Source organism: Arachis stenosperma, chromosome 9 (assembly GCF_014773155.1).
Source record: "Arachis stenosperma cultivar V10309 chromosome 9, arast.V10309.gnm1.PFL2, whole genome shotgun sequence".
Classification (NCBI taxonomy): domain Eukaryota; kingdom Viridiplantae; phylum Streptophyta; class Magnoliopsida; order Fabales; family Fabaceae; genus Arachis; species Arachis stenosperma.
In genome coordinates, this window is record NC_080385.1 from 41,607,302 (window position 1) to 41,625,303 (window position 18,002).

The following is an 18,002-nucleotide window of genomic DNA, read 5'->3' on the forward strand; positions in this document are numbered from 1 at the left end:
CTCAATTAGTTGCTTTAATGCAACAGAACTGCAAGTTCCATAGACTTCCATCTGAAGATCCTTATCAGTTTTTAACTGAGTTCTTGCAGATTTGTGAGACTGTTAAGACGAATGGAGTAGATACTGAAGTCTACAGGCTCATGCTTTTCCTTTTTGCTATAAGAGACAGAGCTAGAACATGGTTGGACTCATAACCTAAAAATAGCCTGGACTCCTGGGATAAGCTGGTCACGGCCTTCTTGGATAAATTCTTTCCTCCTCAAAAGCTGAGCAAGCTTAGAGTGGATGTTCAGACCTTTAAGCAAAAAGATGGTGAATCCCTCTATGAAGCTTGGGAAAGATACAAGTAGATGACCAAAAAGTGTCCTTCTGACATGTTTTCAGAATGGACCATATTAGATATATTCTATTATGGTCTATCTGAGTTTTCCAAGATGTCATTGAACCATTCTGCAGGTGGATCCATTCACCTAAAGAAAACGCATGCAGAAGCTCAAGAACTTATTAACATGGTTGCAAATAACCAATTCATGTACACTTCTGAGAGGAATTCTGTGAATAATGGGACGTCTCAGAGGAAGGGAGTTCTTGAAATTGATACTCTGAATGCCATATTGGCTCAGAACAAAGTGTTGACTCAGCAAGTCAACATGATCTCTCAAAGTCTGAATGGATGGCAAAATGCATCCAACAGTACTAAAGAGACAGCTTCTGAAGAAGCTTATGATCCTGATAACCCTGCAATGGCAGAGATTAATTACATGGGTGAACCTTATGGAAACACCTATAATTCATCATGGAGAAATCATCTAAATTTCTCATGGAAGGATCAACAAAAGTCTCAATAAGGCTTTAATAATGGTGGAAGAAACAGGCTCAGTAATAACAAGCCTTTTCCATCATCTTCTCAGCAACAGACAGAGAATTCTGAGCAGAGCCCCTCTAATTTAGCAAACTTAGTCTATGATCTGTCAAAGGCCACTTTAAGTTTCATGAGTGAGACAAGATCCTCCATTAGAAATTTGGAGGCACAAGTGGGCCAGCTGAGTAAGAAAGTAACTGAAACTCCTCCTAGTACTCTCCCAAGCAATACTGGAGAAAATCCAAAGAGAGAGTGCAAGGCCATTGACATAGTCAATATGGCCGAATGCAAGGAGGAGGAGGAGGACGTGAATCCCAATGAGGAAGACCTCATGGGACGTCTCTCAAGCAAGAAGGAGTTCCCTATTGAGGACCTAAAGGAATCTGAGGCTCATATAGAGACCATAGAGATCCCATTAAATCTCCTTCTGCCATTCATGAGCTCTGAAGACTATTCTTCCTCAGAAGAGGATGAAGATGTAACTGGAGAGCAAGTTGCTCAATATCTAGAAGCTATCATGAAGCTGAATGCCAAGTTGTTTGGTAATGAGACTTGGGAAGGTGAACCTCCCTTGCTCATTAGTGAACTTGATACATAGGTTCAGCAAACTTTACCTCAAAAGAAACAAGATCCTGGGAAATTCTTAATACCCTGTACCATAAGCACCATGACCTTTGAGAAAGCTCTGTGTGACCTAGGGTCAGGAATAAATCTTATGCCATTCTCTGTAATGGAGAAGCTGGGGATCATTGAGGTACAGCCTGCCTTATTCTCATTACAATTGGCAGACAAGTCGATAAGACAAGCTTATGGATTAGTAGAGGACATGTTAGTAAAGGTTAAAGGCCTTTACATCCCTGTTGATTTCATAATCTTAGACACTAGAAAGGAGGAGGATGAATGCATCATCCTTGGAAGACCTTTCCTAGCCACAGCAGAAGTTGTGATAGATGTTAACAGAGGAGAATTAGTCCTTCAATTGAATGGGGACTACCTTGTGTTTAAGGCACACGGCTATCCTTCTATAACAAGGGAGAGTAAGCATGTAGAGCTTCTCTCAGTACAGAGTCAAACAGAGCCCCCACAGTCAAACTCTAAGTTTGGTGTTGGGAGGCCACAACCAAACTCTAAGTTTGGTGTTGAATCCCCACAACCAAACTCTAAGTTTGGTGTTGGGACTATACAACATTGACCTGATCACCTGTGAGGCTCCATGAGAGTCCACTGTCAAGCTATTGACATTAAAAAAGCGCTTATTGGGAGGCAACCCAATTTTTATTTATCTAATTTTATTTTTTATTTTATTGTTCTTTTAAGTTTTATTAGGTTCATGATCATGTGGAGTCACGAAAAAAATATTAAAATTAAAAACAGAATAAAAAACAGCAGAAGAAAAATCACACCCTGGAGGAAGGACTTACTGGCGTTTAAACGCCAGTAAGGAGTATCTGGCTGGCGTTCAACGCCAGAACAGAGCATGGATCTGGCGTTGAACGCTAGAAACAATCAACACCCTGGCGTTCAAACACCAGGAATGCACCCTGAGGAGAGCTGGCGCTGAACGCTAGAAACAAGCATGGAACTGGCGTTCAACGCCAGAAACATGCTGCACATGGGCATTGAACGCCCAGAGCATGCATCACTTCGGCGTTTAAACGCCAGAATTGCATGCAAAGGCATTTTACATGCCTAATTGGCGCAGGGATGTAAATCTTGACACCACAGGATCTGTGGACCCCACAGGATCCCCACCTACCATATTATCCCCTCTTTTTAACATTCATCCTCTCTTACCAATCACCTCAATCTCTCTTCCCCATCACCTCTTCACCACTCACATCCATCCATCTCTTCTCCACCCAATCCCACCCATATGGCCAAAACATACACATCTCTCCCTCTCCTCCATATCTTCTTCCCCTTCCACTCTTTCTTCTTTGCTCGAGGGCGAGCAACATTCTAAGTTTGGTGTGGTAAAAGCATAGCTTTTTTGTTTTTCCATAACCATTAATGGCACCTAAGGCCAGAAAAACCTCACAAAAAAAAGAAGAAAAAGGGGAAGACAAAAAGCTTCCACCTCCGAGTCATGAGAGATGGAGAGATTCATCTCAAGGGTCCATAGTTCAGTAGAAGAGCATTTGATTGGAAATCAAGAGATTCCTGAGATACCTCAGGGGATAAATTTTCCTCCATACAATTATTGGGAGCAACTAAGGATAAGAGCACCAAAATCACTAAGGATCATGCAACAAAGGCAAGGAAGAGACATAAAGGAGCTCAAAAAGCACCATTGGTCCTTCAAGAAGATGCCACCCTCACTAAGGTGGACTCATTCCTTAACCTCATTGCTCTTATCTTTCTGTTTTTCGATTTTTATGCTTCATGTTTGTTTATGTTTTGTGTCTCTACTTCATGATCATTAGTATTGAGTAACTATGTCTTAAGGCTATGAATAATTCCATGAATCCTTCACCTTTCTTAAATGAAAAATGTTTCTAATTCAAAAGAACAAGAAGTACATGAATTTCGAAATTATCCTTGAATTTAGTTTAATTATATTGATGTGGTGACAATACTTTCTGTTTTCTGAATAAATGCTTGAACAGTGCATAATTTTGATCTTGTTGTTTATGAATGTTAAAATTGTTGGCTCTTGAAAGAATGATGAACAAAGAGAAATGTTATTGCTAATCTGAAAAATCATGAAATTGATTCTTGAAGCAAGAAAAAGCAGTGAAAAAGCAAAGGCTTGCGAAAAAAAAAGAAGTGGCGAAAAAAAATGAGAAACAAAAAGAAAAAGCAAGCAAAAAAAGCCAATAGCCCTTAAAACCAAAAGGCAAGGGTAAAAAGGATCCAAGGTTTTGAGCATCAATGGATAGGAGGGCCCAAGGAAATAAAATCCAGGCCTAAGCGGCTAAATCAAGCTGTCCCTAACCATGTGCTTGTGGCATGCAGGTCCAAGTGAAAAGCTTGAGACTGAGTGGTTAAAGTCGTGATCCAAAGAAAAAAGAGTGTGCTTAAGAGCTCTGGACACCTCTAATTAGGGACTCTAGCAAAGCTGAGTCACAATCTGAAAAGGTTCACCCAGTCATGTGTCTGTGGCATTTATGTATCCGGTGGTAATACTGGAAAACAAAGTGCTTAGGGCCACAGCCAAGACTCATAAAAGTAGCTGTGTTTAAGAATCAACATACTTAACTAGGAGAATCAATAATACTATCCGAAATTCTAAGTTCCTAGAGAAGCCAATCATTCTAAACTTCAAAGGAAAAAGTGAGATGCCAAAACTGTTCAGAAGCAAAAAGCTACAAGTCCCGCTCATCTAATTAGAATTAATATTCATTAATATTTTAGAATTTATAGTATATTCTCTTCTTTTTAGCCTAATTTATTTTCAGTTGCTTGGGGACAAGCAACAATTTAAGTTTGGTGTTGTGATGAGCGGATAATTTATACGCTTTTTGGCATTGTTTTTAGGTAGTTTTTAGTATGATCTAGTTACTTTTAGGGATGTTTTCATTAGTTTATATGATAAATTCACATTTCTGGACTTTACTATGAGTTTGTGTGTTTTCCTGTGATTTCAGGTATTTTCTGGCTGAAATTGAGGGACCTGAGCAAAACTCTGATAGGAAGCTGACAAAGGACTGCTGATGCTGTTGGAATCTGACCTCCCTGCACTCGAAATGAATTTTCTGGAGCTACAAAACTCCAAATGGCACGCTCTTAATAGCGTTGGAAAGTAGACATCCAGAGCTTTCCAGAAATATATAATAGTTCACACTTTACTCAAGATTTGACGATGTAAACTGGCGCTCAACGCGAGTTTCATGCTGCATTCTGGAGTCAAATGCCAGAAACACGTCACGAACCAGAGTTGAACGCCCAAAACACGTTACAACATGGCCTTCAACTCCAAGAGAAGCCTCAGCTCGTGGATAGATCAAGCTCAGCCCAAGCACACACCAAGTGGGCCCCGAAAGTGGATTTATGCATCAATTACTTACTTCTGTAAACCCTAGTAGCTAGTTTAGTATAAATAGAACTTTTTACCTTTGTATTAGACGTCTTGGATTGTATTATTCAGTCTTTTGACCACGTTTGAGGGCTGGCAATTTGGCCATGCCTGAACCTCTATCACTTATGTATTTTCAACGGTGGAGTTTCTACACACCATAGATTAAGGGTGTGGAGCTCTACTGTACCTCGAGTTTCAATGTAATTACTACTATTTTCTATTCAATTCGACTTATTCCTATTCTAAGATATTCGTTGCACTCAACATGATGAATGTGGTGATCCGTGACACTCACCATCATTCTCACCTATGAACGTGCGTGACTGACAACCACTTCCGTTCTACCTTAGACCGGGCGCATATCTCTTGGATTTCTTAATCAGAATCTTCGTGGTATGAGCTAGAATTGATGGCAGCATTCATGGGAATCCGAAAAGTCTAACCTTGTCTGTGGTATTCCGAGTAGGATTCCGGGATTGAATGACTGTGACGAGCTTCAAACTCGCGATTGCTGGGCGTGATGACAAACGCAAAAGAATCAAGGGATTCTACTCTAACATGATCGAGAACCGACAGATGATTAAACGTGCTGTGACAGAGCATTTGGACCATTTTCACTAAGAGGATGTGATGTAGCCATTGGCAACGGTGATGCCCTACATACAGCTTGCCATAGAAAGGAGTGACAAAGATTGGATAAAAGCAGTAGGAAAGCAGAGATTCAGAAGGAACACAGAACCTCCATACACTTGTCTGAAATTTCCACCATTGAATTACATGAGTAACTCTATCCTATTTTATTCCTTCGTGTATACTATAATTTCTTAATACAGTTGAATCCGCCTGACTGGGATTTACAAGATGACCATAGCTTGCTTCATACCAACAATTTCTGTGGGATCGACCCTTACTCACGTAAGGTATTACTTGGACGACCCAGTACACTTGCTGGTTAGTTGTGCGGAGTTGTGACAAAGTGTGATTCATGTTTGAGAGCACCAAGTCTTTGGAGCCATTGTTGATGATCATAATTTTGCCCACCAATTATGTATCCAAATGGGTGGAAGCTATTGCAACACCCACTAATGACACTAAGAGAGTGCTAAAATTCCTCCAGAAACACATCTTCAGTAGATTTGGTACCCCTAGAGTATTAATCAGTGATGGGGACACTCATTTCTGCAATAAACAGCTTTACTCTGCTTTGGTTCGATACGGAGTTAGCCACAGGGTGGCCACTCCATATCATCCACAGACAAATGGGCAAGCTGAAGTCTCTAATAGAGAACATAAAAGAATCCTGGAATGGACTGTAATTAACCGTAGAAGGGATTGGGTAAGAAGCTTGGATGATGCTCTGTGGGCATACAGAACAGCATTCAAGACCCCTATAGGGACCTCTCCATACCAGCTTGTGTATGGAAAGGCATGTCACTTGCCAGTGGAACTGGAACATAAGGCCTACTGGGCAACCAGATTCCTAAACCTTGATGCCAAGTTAGCTGGAGAAAAACGATTGCTCCAGTTAAATGAGCTAGAGGAATTTAGACTCAATGCTTTCGAGAATGTAAAAATTTACAAAGAGAAAGCAAAAAGATGGCATGATAAGAAATTGTCATCCAGAGTCTTTGAGCCAGGGCAGAAAGTCCTGCTATTTAATTCTAGGCTCAGATTATTCCCCGGAAAATTGAAATCCCAGTGGAGAGGACCATATGTGATTACAAGTGTGTCACCATATGGATACGTAGAGCTCCAGGATAATGATTCTAACAAAAAGTTCATTGTTAATGGACAAAGAGTTAAACATTATCTTGAAAGCAATTTTGAGCAAGAATGCTCAAAACTGAGACTTAACTAAAGCTCAGTAATAGTCCAGCTAAAGACAATAAAGAAGCGCTTATTGGGAGGCAACCCAGCCATTTACAAAGCTTATTTGTTAATTAATTAATTTTTACAGGTATATGTCAAGTATCTTCAAGGTAAAATAGCAATTGCTTAAGTTCACAGAGTTACAGAAGGAATCAGAGGATAAAACAGCAAAAAAGGAAGCTCACTGGTGCGAAAAAGCTAGTAAAAGCTGTTTTGGGCATTGAACGCCCAAAAGAAGCACCTACTGGGCGTTCAACGCCAGTAAGGATAGCCATCTGGGCGTTAAACGCCAGAAAGGAGCATCTTCTGGGCGTTGAATGCCAAAAAGAAGCACCTTCTGGGCGTTCAACGCCAGATTTGCAGCGTCCTGGGCGTTCAGAAAAATGCCCAGTGACAAAGGAGTTCCTGGCGTTCAACACCAAAAGAAGCAACAGCTGGGCGTTGAACGCCCAGGAGAAGCTGCACATGGGCGTTAAACGCCCAAAACATGCAGCGTTTGGGCGTTTAACGCCAGAATAGTGGGGAGGAGGTAAATTCGTTTTTACTTCACAAAATTTTTAATTTTCTATATTTCAATTTATGATTCCTTGCATAAACATGTTCCAAACTATCATCCTTCAATTCCAAAAAAAATTTAATCTTAATTTCTAAAAACCCTAATTTCTAAAATTCCTTTTTCAAAAATATCAAATATATCTTAATGCATAAACACAAACCTTTTTCCAATCCAATCCAACTCTTTTCAAAACACAATTATCTTTTAAAATCTTTTTCAAATATTCAGATTTATCTTTTTCAAATATCAATCACAACTTTTTAATTTTAAATTATATCTTTTTCTTATTTATCTTTTATAAATCATATCTTCTATCTTATCTTTTTTAATATTTTCGAAAACCCACCCACCCTCCCTTTAAAATCCACATTCGGCCTCCCTCCTCTCATCCACCATTCGACATTAGCTCTCCTTCTATCTCTCTCCTTTCTTTTGTCTTGCTTGAGGACAAGCAAACCTCTAAGTTTGGTGTGTTCATCCGTGATCACAAAAACATACTCACTTAGATCATGGCTCCTAAAGGAAAACAATCCACTCCAAGAGGCAAGAAAGAGAGTATTCCAAAACCACTTTGGAATCAAGAGAAGTTCTTAACCAAAGAACATTCAGACCATTACTACCAAATAATGGGTCTAAGATCAGTGATCCCAGAAGTCAAGTTCGATCTGAAAGAAGATGAATATCTGGAGATCCAAGAGCAAATTCGAAATAGGAACTGGGAAATCCTAGCTAATCCTGAAACAAAAGTAGGAAGGAATATGGTTCAGGAGTTCTATGCTAATTTGTGGCAAACAGACAGGCAGAGAATATCTAGAACTGCCCTCTATGACTATCGGACCTTGGTCAGAGAAAAGATTATTCACATCCACCCTGAGAAAATCAGGGATATCTTTAAGCTGCCTCAGCTGAAAGATGACCCAGACTCCTTTAATAGGAGAATGATGAGAACAAACAAGGGCCTGGACACGATTCTAGAGGATATATGCATCCCTGGAGCCAGGTGGACCACCAGCACCACTGGCATCCCAATTCAACTCAAGAGAGAAGATCTCAAACCAGTCGCCAGAGGCTGGCTGGACTTCATTGGGCGTTCTATATTGCCCACTAGCAACCGTTCTAAAGTCACTGTTAAAAGAGCAATGATGATTCACTGCATCATGTTGGGAAGAGAAGTAGAAGTTCATCAACTAATCTCATGTGAACTTTACAAAATAGCAAACAAGAACTCCAAAGATGCCAAATTGGCTTATCCAAGCTTAATTTCTATGCTCTGCAAAGATGCTGGAGTGAGGATGGGAATAACTGAGTATATCTCAGTTGAGCGGCCAATCACTAAAATATCAATGGAAAAACAACAGTTGCAGGTTGACCCCATCAAGAGGAGAGCACATGAATTCCTCCCAGAAATCCCTCAATTTGAATACTGGAAGCATCTTGAGGCATCTGTTTCCAAGTTGCAAGAAGCTATGGACCAAATAAAGGAAGAACAGAATAATCAAAATAGCATACTTTGCAAATTGCTTAGGGAACAAGAGGAGCAAGGGCGTGACTTGAGGGAACTGAAGTGTCAGAAATTAATTCTTGAAGGACCAAGCACCCCACAGACTAGAGGAACATCTACTTCCCAAAATACAGGTTGTTGAGTTCTAATCTTAGCTTTAACTCTGTGATAGTTGTTACTATAGGAATTTACCTTAGAAGTTATATAGGAGTAGTGGTAATTAGTATATCTACTTTGATTTTATTTTCAATTAAGTTATAATTTATTTTTCTCATCATCATCAAACATGAATAAAATAGTAGATTTTTAGAATAAAGAGGCAATTTAATTTTCGAGTTCTTAATAAGAAAAATTCTAATTAATTATATGTGGTGGCAATACTTTTTGTCTTCTGAATGAATGCTTGAACAGTGCATATTTTTTATCTTGAATTTAATGAATGTTAAAATTATTGGCTCTTGAAAGAATGAGGAACACGCGAAATATTATTGCTAATCTGAAAAACTATGAATTTGATTCTTGATGCAACAAAAAGCAGTGAAAAAAAAGCAAGAGGTAGAAAAAGCCAATAGCCCTTTAAACCAAAAGGCAAGGGTGAAAAGGATCCAAGGCTTTGAGCATCAATGAATAGGAGGGCCCAAGGAAATAAATCCAGGCTTAAGCGGCTAAATCAAGCTGTCCTTACCCATGTGCTTGTGGCATGCAGGTCCAAGTGAAAAGCTTGAGACTGAGTGGTTAAAGTCATGATCCAAGGCAAAAGAGTGTGCTTAAGAACTCTGGACACCTCTAATTGGGGACTTGAGCAAAGCTAAGTTACAATCTGAAAAGGTTCACCCAGTTATGTATCTGTGGCATTTATGTATCCGGTGGTAATACTGGAAAACAAAGTGCTTAAGGTCACGGCCAAGACTCATAAAGTAGCTGTGTTCAAGAATCAACATACTACACTAAGAGAATCAATAATACTATCTGAATTCTGAGTTCCTATAGATGCCAATCATTCTGAATTTCAAAGGATAAAGTGAGATGCCAAAACTGTTCAGAAACAAAAAGCTACTAGCCCCGCTCATCTAAATTAGAATCTGAGCTTCACTTAAAACTCTGAGATATTATTGCTTCTTAATCTCTTTTTATGCTATTTTATTTATCTAGTTTCTTGGGGACAATTTATACGCTTTTTGGGGGTAATTTCATATAGATTTTAGCATGTTTTAATTAGTTTTTAATAGAATTTTATTAGTTTTTAAGCAAACATCATATTTCTAGACTTTACTATGAGTTTGTGTGTTTTTCTGTGATTTCAGGTATTTTCTGGCTGAAATTGAGGGAGCTGAGCAAAAATCTGATTTAGGTTGAAAAAGGACTGCTGATGCTGTTGAATTCTGACCTCCCTGCACTCGGAAAGGATTTTTTGGAGCTACAGGAGTCCAATTGGCACGCTCTTAATTGGATTGGAAAGTAGACATCCAGGGCTTTCCAGCAATATATAATATTTCATACTTTGCGCGAAGATAGACGACGTAAACTGGCGTTCAACGCCAGTTCCATGTTGCAGTCTGGCATCCAGCGCCAGAAACAGGTTACAAGTTGGAGTTCAACGCCAAAAACACGTTACAACCCGGTGTTCAACTCCAGAAACAGCCCAAGCATGTTAGAAGCTTAAGTCTCAGCCCCAGCACACACCAAGTGGGCCCAAGAAGTGGATTTCTGCACCAATTATCTTAGTTTACTCATTTTCTGTAAATCTAGGTTACTAGTTTAGTATTTAAACAACTTTTAGAGACTTATTTTGTATCTCTCATGACATTTTTAGATCTGAAATTTGCACCTTTTGATGGCATGAGTCTCTAAACTCCATTGTTGGGGGGTGAGGAGCTCTGCAGCGTCTCGATGAATTAATGCAATTATTTCTGTTTTTCCATTCAAACTTGCATGTTCCTATCTAAGATGTTCATTCACGCTTAACTATGAAGAAGGTGATGATCTGTGACACTCATCACCTTCCTCAATCCATGAACGTGCGCCTGACAAACACCTCCGTTCTACATCAGATTGAATGAGCGTCTCTTAGATTCCTTAATCAGAATCTTCGTGGTATAAGCTAGAATTGATGCCGGCATTCTTGAGGATCCGGAAAGTCTAAACCTTGTCTGTGGTATTCCGAGTAGGATTCAAGGATTGAATGGCTGTGACGAGCTTCAAACTCACGATTGCTGGGCGTGATGACAAACGCAAGAGGATCAATGGAACCTATTCCGACATGATCGAGAACCAACAGATGATTAGCCGTGCTGTGACAGAGCATTTGGAACATTTTCACTGAGAGGATGGGAAGTAGCCATTGACAACGGTGACACCCTACATACAGCTTGCCATGGAAGGAGCCTTGCATTTATGAAAGTGAGAAAGCATTATGTTGCAGGAATTCAGAGGACAAAGCATCTCCAAAACTCCAACATTATCTTCATTACTGTGTAACAATTACTTACTCTATGCACTTTAACTTTTTGCAATTAAAACTAAAGAATCCTATTGGTATCCTGACTAAGATTAATAAGATAACCACAGCTTGCTTCAAACCAACAATCTCCGTGGGATTCGACCCTTACTCACGTAAGGTATTACTTGGACGACCCAGTGCACTTGCTGGTTAGTTGTGCGGATTGCAAAAGTGTGATTGCAATTTTGTGCACCATCGGTTGATGAGCGGATAATTTATACACTTTTTGGCATTGTTTTTAGGTAGTTTTTAGTAGGATCTAGCTACTGTTAGGGATGTTTTCATTAGTTTTTATGTTAAATTCACATTTCTGGACTTTTCTATGAGTTTGTGTGTTTTTCTATGATTTCAGGTATTTTCTGGCTGAAATTGAGCGACCTGAGCAAAACTCTGATAAGAAGGCTGACAAAGGACTGCTGATGCTGTTGGATTGGTGCACGAAATTGTGATCACTACTTTTCAAAACACAAACAATCCCTAGTAATGGCTCCAAAGAATTGGTGCTCAATACCATGGCATAAACACAACTTCGCACAACTAACCAGCAAGTGCACTGGGTCGTCCAAGTAATAAACCTTACGTGAGTAAGGGTCGATCCCATGGAGATTGGTGGTATGAAGCAAGCTATGGTCACCTTGTAAATCTCAGTCAGGCAGACTCAAATGGGTATAGTGATGAACGAAAATAATATAAAAGATAAAGATAGAGTTACTTATGTATATCATTGGTGTAAGAGCTTCAGACAAGCGTATGAAGATACCTTCCCTTCCGTCTCTCTGCTTTCCTACTGTCTTCATCCAATCCTTCTTACTCCTTTCCATGGCAAGCTCGTGTAGGGTTTCACCGTTGTCAATGGCTACCTCCCATCCTCGCAGTGAAAGCTAATGCTCATACACTCTGTCACAGTGCGGCCAATCACCGGTTTGGTTCCCTCCCCTACCGGAATAGAATCCCTCTTTTGCGTCTGTCACTAACGCCCAGTAGGTTACAGGTTTGAAGCACGTCACAGTCATTCAATCATTGAATCCTACTCAGAATACCACAGACAAGGTTAGACCTTCCGGATTCTCTTGAATGCCGCCATCAGTTCTTGCCTATACCACGAAGATTCCGGTTAAAGAATCCAAGAGATATTCACTAAGCCTCAGATGCTTGTAGAACAAGAATGGTTGTCAGTCACCTTGTTCATAGGTGATAATGATGATGAGTGTCAATCATCACCTTCATCAGATTGAAGAACAAGTGATATCTTGGACAAAGAACAAGCGGAATTGAATAGAAGAACAATAGTAATTGCATTAATACTCGAGGTACAGCAGAGCTCCACACCTTAATCTATGGTGTGTAGAAACTCCACCGTTGAAAATACATAAGAACAAGGTCTAGGCATGGCCGAATGGCCAGCCTCCCAAATGATCTAAGATAGCATAAAATTAGAAGATATCTACCAAGATTCTTCGATTAATACAATAGTAAAAAGGTCCTACTTATAGAAAACTAGTAGCCTAAGGTGTACAAAGATGAGTAAATGACATAAAAATCCACTTCCGGGCCCACTTGGTGTGTGCTTGGGCTGAGCAATGAAGCATTTTCGTGTAGAGACTCTTCTTGGAGTTAAACGCCAGCTTTTATGCCAGTTTGGGCGTTTAACTCCCAATTAGGTGCCAGTTCCGGCGTTTAACGCTGGAATTTCTGTAGGTGACTTTGAACGCCGGTTTGGGCCATCAAATCTTGGGCAAAGTATGGACTATCATATATTGCTGGAAAGCCCAGGATGTCTACTTTCCAACGCCGTTGAGAGCGCGCCAATTGGGCTTCTGTAGCTCTAGAAAATCTACTTCGAGTGCAGGGAGGTCAGAATCCAACAGCATCTGCAGTCCTTTTTCAGTCTCTGAATCAGATTTTTGCTCAGGTCCCTCAATTTCAGCCAGAAAATACCTGAAATCACAGAGAAACACACAAACTCATAGTAAAGCCCAGAAAAGTGAATTTTAACTAAAAACTAATAAAAATATACTAAGAACTCAACTAAAACTACCAAAAACATACTAAAAACAATGCCAAAAAGTGTATAAATTATCCGCTCATCACAACACCAAACTTAAATTGTTGCTTGTCCCCAAGCAACTGAAGATCAAATAAGATAAAAAGAAGAGAATATGCAATGAACTCCAAAAACATCTATGAAGATCAGTATTAATTAGATGAGCGGGGCTTTTAGCTTTTTGCCTCTAAATAGTTTTGGCATCTCACTTTATCCTTTGGAACTCAGAATGATTGGCTTCTTTAGGAACTCAGAATCCAGATAGTGTTATTGATTCTCCTAGTTAAGTATGATGATTCTTGAACACAGCTACTTTATTGAGTCTTGGCCGTGGCCCAAAGCACTCTGTCTTCCAGTATTACCACCGGATACATACATGCCACAGACACATAATTGGGTGAACCTTTTCAGATTGTGACTCAGCTTTGCTAAAGTCCCCAACTAGAGGTGTCCAGGGTTCTTAAGCACACTCTTATTGCCTTGGATCACAACTTTATTTCTTTCTTTTTCATCAATCAATTTTTTTCGTTTTTTTTTCGTTTGCTTTTTTTTTTGTATTCACTGCTTTTTCTTGCTTCAAGAATCATTTTTATGATTTTTCAGATCCTCAGTAACATGTCTCCTTTTTCATCATTCTTTCAAGAGCCAACAATTTTAACATTCATGAACCACAAATTCAAAAGACATATGCACTGTTCAAGCATACATTCAGAGAACAAAAGTGTTGCCACCACATCAGAATAATTAAACTGTTATAAAATTCAAAATTCATGCAATTCTTTTTCTTTTTAATTAAGCACGTTTTTATTCAAGAAAGGTGATGGATTCATAGGACATTCATAACTTTAAGGCATAGACACTAAGACACTAATGATCACAAGACACAAACATAGATAAACATAAGCACTAAAATTCGAAAAATAGAAGAATAAAGAACAAGGAAATCAAGGAACGGGTCCACCTTAGTGATGGCGGCTCTTCCTTCCTCTTGAAGGTCCTATGGAGTGCTTGAGCTCCTCAATGTCTCTTCCTTGCCTTTGTTGCTCCTCTCTCATGATTCTTTGATCTTCTCTTATTTCATGGAGGAGAATGGAGTGTTCTTGGTGCTCCACCCTTAGTTGTCCCATGTTGGAACTCAATTCTCCTAGGGAGGTGTTTAGTTGCTCCCAATAGTTTTGTGGAGGAAAGTGCATCCCTTGAGGTATCTCAGGGATCTCATGATGAGAGGGGTCTCTTGTGTGCTCCATCCTTTTCTTGGTAATGGGCTTATCCTCATCAATGGTGATGTCTCCCTCTATGTCAACTCCAACTGAATAACAGAGGTGACAAATGAGGTGAGGAAAGGCTAACCTTGCCAAGGTAGAGGACTTATCCGCCACCTTGTAGAGTTCTTGGGCTATAACCTCATGAACTTCCACTTCTTCTCCAATCATGATGCTATGGATCATGATGGCCCGGTCTAGAGTAACTTCGGACCGGTTGCTAGTGGGAATGATTGAGCGTTGGATAAACTCCAACCATCCTCTAGCCACGGGTTTGAGGTCATGCCTTCTCAATTGAACCGGCTTGCCTCTTGAATCTCTCTTCCATTGTGCGCCCTCTTCACATATGATTGTGAGGACTTGGTCCAACCTTTGATCAAAGTTGACCCTTCTTGTGTAAGGATGTTCATCTCCTTGCATCATAGGCAAGTTGAACGCCACCCTCACACTTTCCGGACTAAAATCCAAGTATTTCCCCCGAACCATAGTAAGATAATTCTTTGGATTCGGGTTCATACTTTGGTCATGGCTCTTGGTGATCCATGCATTGGCATAGAACTCTTGAACCATCAAGATTCCAACTTGTTGAATGGGGTTGGTAAGTACTTCCCAACCTCTTCTTTGGATCTCATGGCGGATCTCCGGATATTCACCCTTTTTGAGTGAAAAGGGGACCTCGGGGATCACCTTCTTCAAGGCCACCACTTCATAGAAGTGGTCTTGATGCACCCTTGAGATGAACCTATCCATCTCCCATGACTCGGATGTGGAAGCTTTTGCCTTCCCTTTCCTCTTTCTAGAGGTTTCTCCGGCCTTGGATGCCATAATGGTTATGGAAAAATGAAAAAGCAACGCTTTTACCACACCAAACTTAAAATGTTTGCTCGTCCTCGAGCAAAAGACGAAAGAAGAGAGTAGAAGAAGAAGAGATGAGGAAGAGGAAGATGGTGGTGTATTCGGCCAAAGAGGGGGAGAAGTGGTGTTTAGGTTGTGTGAAAATGAAGGAATGAAGAAGGGTATTTATAGGAGAGAGGGGAGATGGGGTTCGGCCATATGGGGTGGGTTTGGGAGGGAAAGTGGTTTGAATTTGAAGGGTGAGGTTGGTGGGGTTTTATGAAGGATGGATGTGAGTGGTGAAGAGAAGGATGGGATTTTGATAGGTGAAGGGGTTTTGGGGAAGAGGTATTGAGGTGATTGGTGAATGGGGGAAGAAGAGAGAGAGTGGTGGTGGGGTTGGTGGGGATCCTGTGGGGTCCACAGATCCTATGGTGTCAAGGAAAAGTCATCCCTGCACCAAATGGCATCAAAAATCACGTTTTGACCCATTTCTGGCGTTAAACGCCGGGCTGATGCCCATTGCTGGCGTTTAACGCCAGGTTTTAGCCCTTTTCTGGCGTTTAACGCCAGTCTGGTGCCCCTTTCTGGCGTTAAACGCCCAGAATGGTGCCAGACTGGGCGTTAAACGCCCAACTGCTAGGCTTACTGGCGTTTGAACGCCAGCAGCATCTTCCTCCAGGGTGTGCTGTTTTTCTTCCTGTTTTTCATTCTGTTTTTGCTTTTTCAATGGATTTTGTGACTTCTTATGATCATCAACCTACAAAAAACATAAAATAACAAAAGAACTATATAAATATAATCATTGGGTTGCCTCCCAACAAGCGCTTCTTTAATGTCAGTAGCTTGACAGAGGGCTCTCATGGAGCCTCACAGATACTCAGAGCAATGTTGGAACCTCCCAACACCAAACTTAGAGTTTGAATGTGGGGGTTCAACACCAAACTTAGAGTTTGGTTGTGGCCTCCCAACACCAAACTTAGAGTTTGAATGTGGGGGCTCTTCTTGACTCTGATTTGAGAGAAGCTCTTCATGCTTCATCTCTATGGTGACAGAGGGATATCCTTGAGCTTTAAACACAAAGGATTCTCCATTCACTTGAATGATCAGTTCACCTCCATCAACATCAATCACAGCCTTTGCTGTGGCTAGGAAGGGTCTGCCAAGGATGATGGTTTCATCCATGCACTTCCCAGTCTCTAGGACTATGAAATCAGTAGGAATGTAATGGTTTTCAACCTTTACCAGAACATTCTCTACAAGTCCATGAGCTTGTTTTCTTGAGTTGTCTGCCATCTCTAGTGAGATTTTTGCAGCTTGTACCTCAAAGATCCTTAGCTTCTCCATTACTGAGAGAGGCATGAGGTTTACACTTGACCCTAAGTCACACAGAGCCTTCTTGAAGGTCATGGTGCCTATGGTACAAGGTATGGAAAACTTCCCAGGATCTTGTCTCTTTTGAGGTAATTTCTGCCTAGACAAGTCATCCAGTTCTTTGGTGAGCAAAGGAGGTTCATCCTCCCAAGTCTCATTTCCAAACAACTTGTCATTTAGCTTCATGATTGCTCCAAGGTATTTAGCAACTTGCTCTTCAGTGACATACTCATCCTCTTCAGAGGAAGAATACTCATCAGAGCTCATGAATGGCAGAAGTAAGTCCAATGGAATCTCTATGGTCTCATTTTGAGCCTCAGATTCCCATGGTTCCTCATTGGGGAGCTCATTGGAGGTTGGTGCACGCCCATTGAGGCCTTCCTCAGTGGCGTGCACTTCCTCCCCATCCTCTCCAAATTCGGCCATGTTTATGGCTTTGCACTCTCCTTTTGGATTTTCTTCTGTATTGCTTGGAAGAGTACTTGGAGGGAGTTCAGTAATTTTCTTACTCAGCTGTCCCACTTGTGCCTCCAAATTCCTAATGGAAGACCTTGTCTCAGTCATGAAACTTTGAGTGGTTTTGATTAGATCAGAGACCATGGTTGCTAAGTCAGAGGGGTTCTGCTTAGGGTTCTCTGTCTGTTGCTGAGAAGATGATGGAAAAGGTTTGCCATTGCTAAACCTGTTTCTTCCACCATTATTATTGAAACCTTGTTGAGGTCTCTCTTGATTCTTCCATGAGAGATTTGGGTGATTTCTCCATGAAGAATTATAGGTGTTACCATAGGGTTCTCCTAGGTAATTCACCTCTTCCATTGAAGGGTTCTCAGGATCATAAGCTTCTTCTTCAGATGAAGCATCCTTAGTACTGCTTGGTGCATTTTGCATTCCAGACAGACTTTGAGAAATCAAATTGACTTGTTGAGCCAATATTTTATTCTGAGCCAAAATGGCGTTCAGAGTGTCAATCTCAAGAACTCCTTTCTTCTGACTAGTCCCATTGTTCACAGGATTCCTTTCAGAAGTGTACATGAATTGGTTATTTGCAACCATTTCAATGAGCTCTTGAGCTTCTGTAGGCGTCTTCTTCAGATGAAGAGATCCTCCAGCAGAGCTATCCAAAGACATCTTGGATAGTTCAGAGAGACCATCATAGAAAATACCTATGATGCTCCATTCAGA

At 40.6% G+C, this 18,002-nt stretch overlaps 1 non-coding gene across 1 annotated transcript; it reads right to left on the bottom strand.

Moving 5' to 3' along the window:
• Window positions 1-272: 272 nt before the first annotated feature.
• On the bottom strand, window positions 273-376 carry LOC130952260 (small nucleolar RNA R71). Its single transcript, XR_009074440.1, has one exon. It is a non-coding gene; the product is annotated as a small nucleolar RNA R71 (small nucleolar RNA).
• Between the last annotated feature and the right edge of the window lie 17,626 nt (window positions 377-18,002).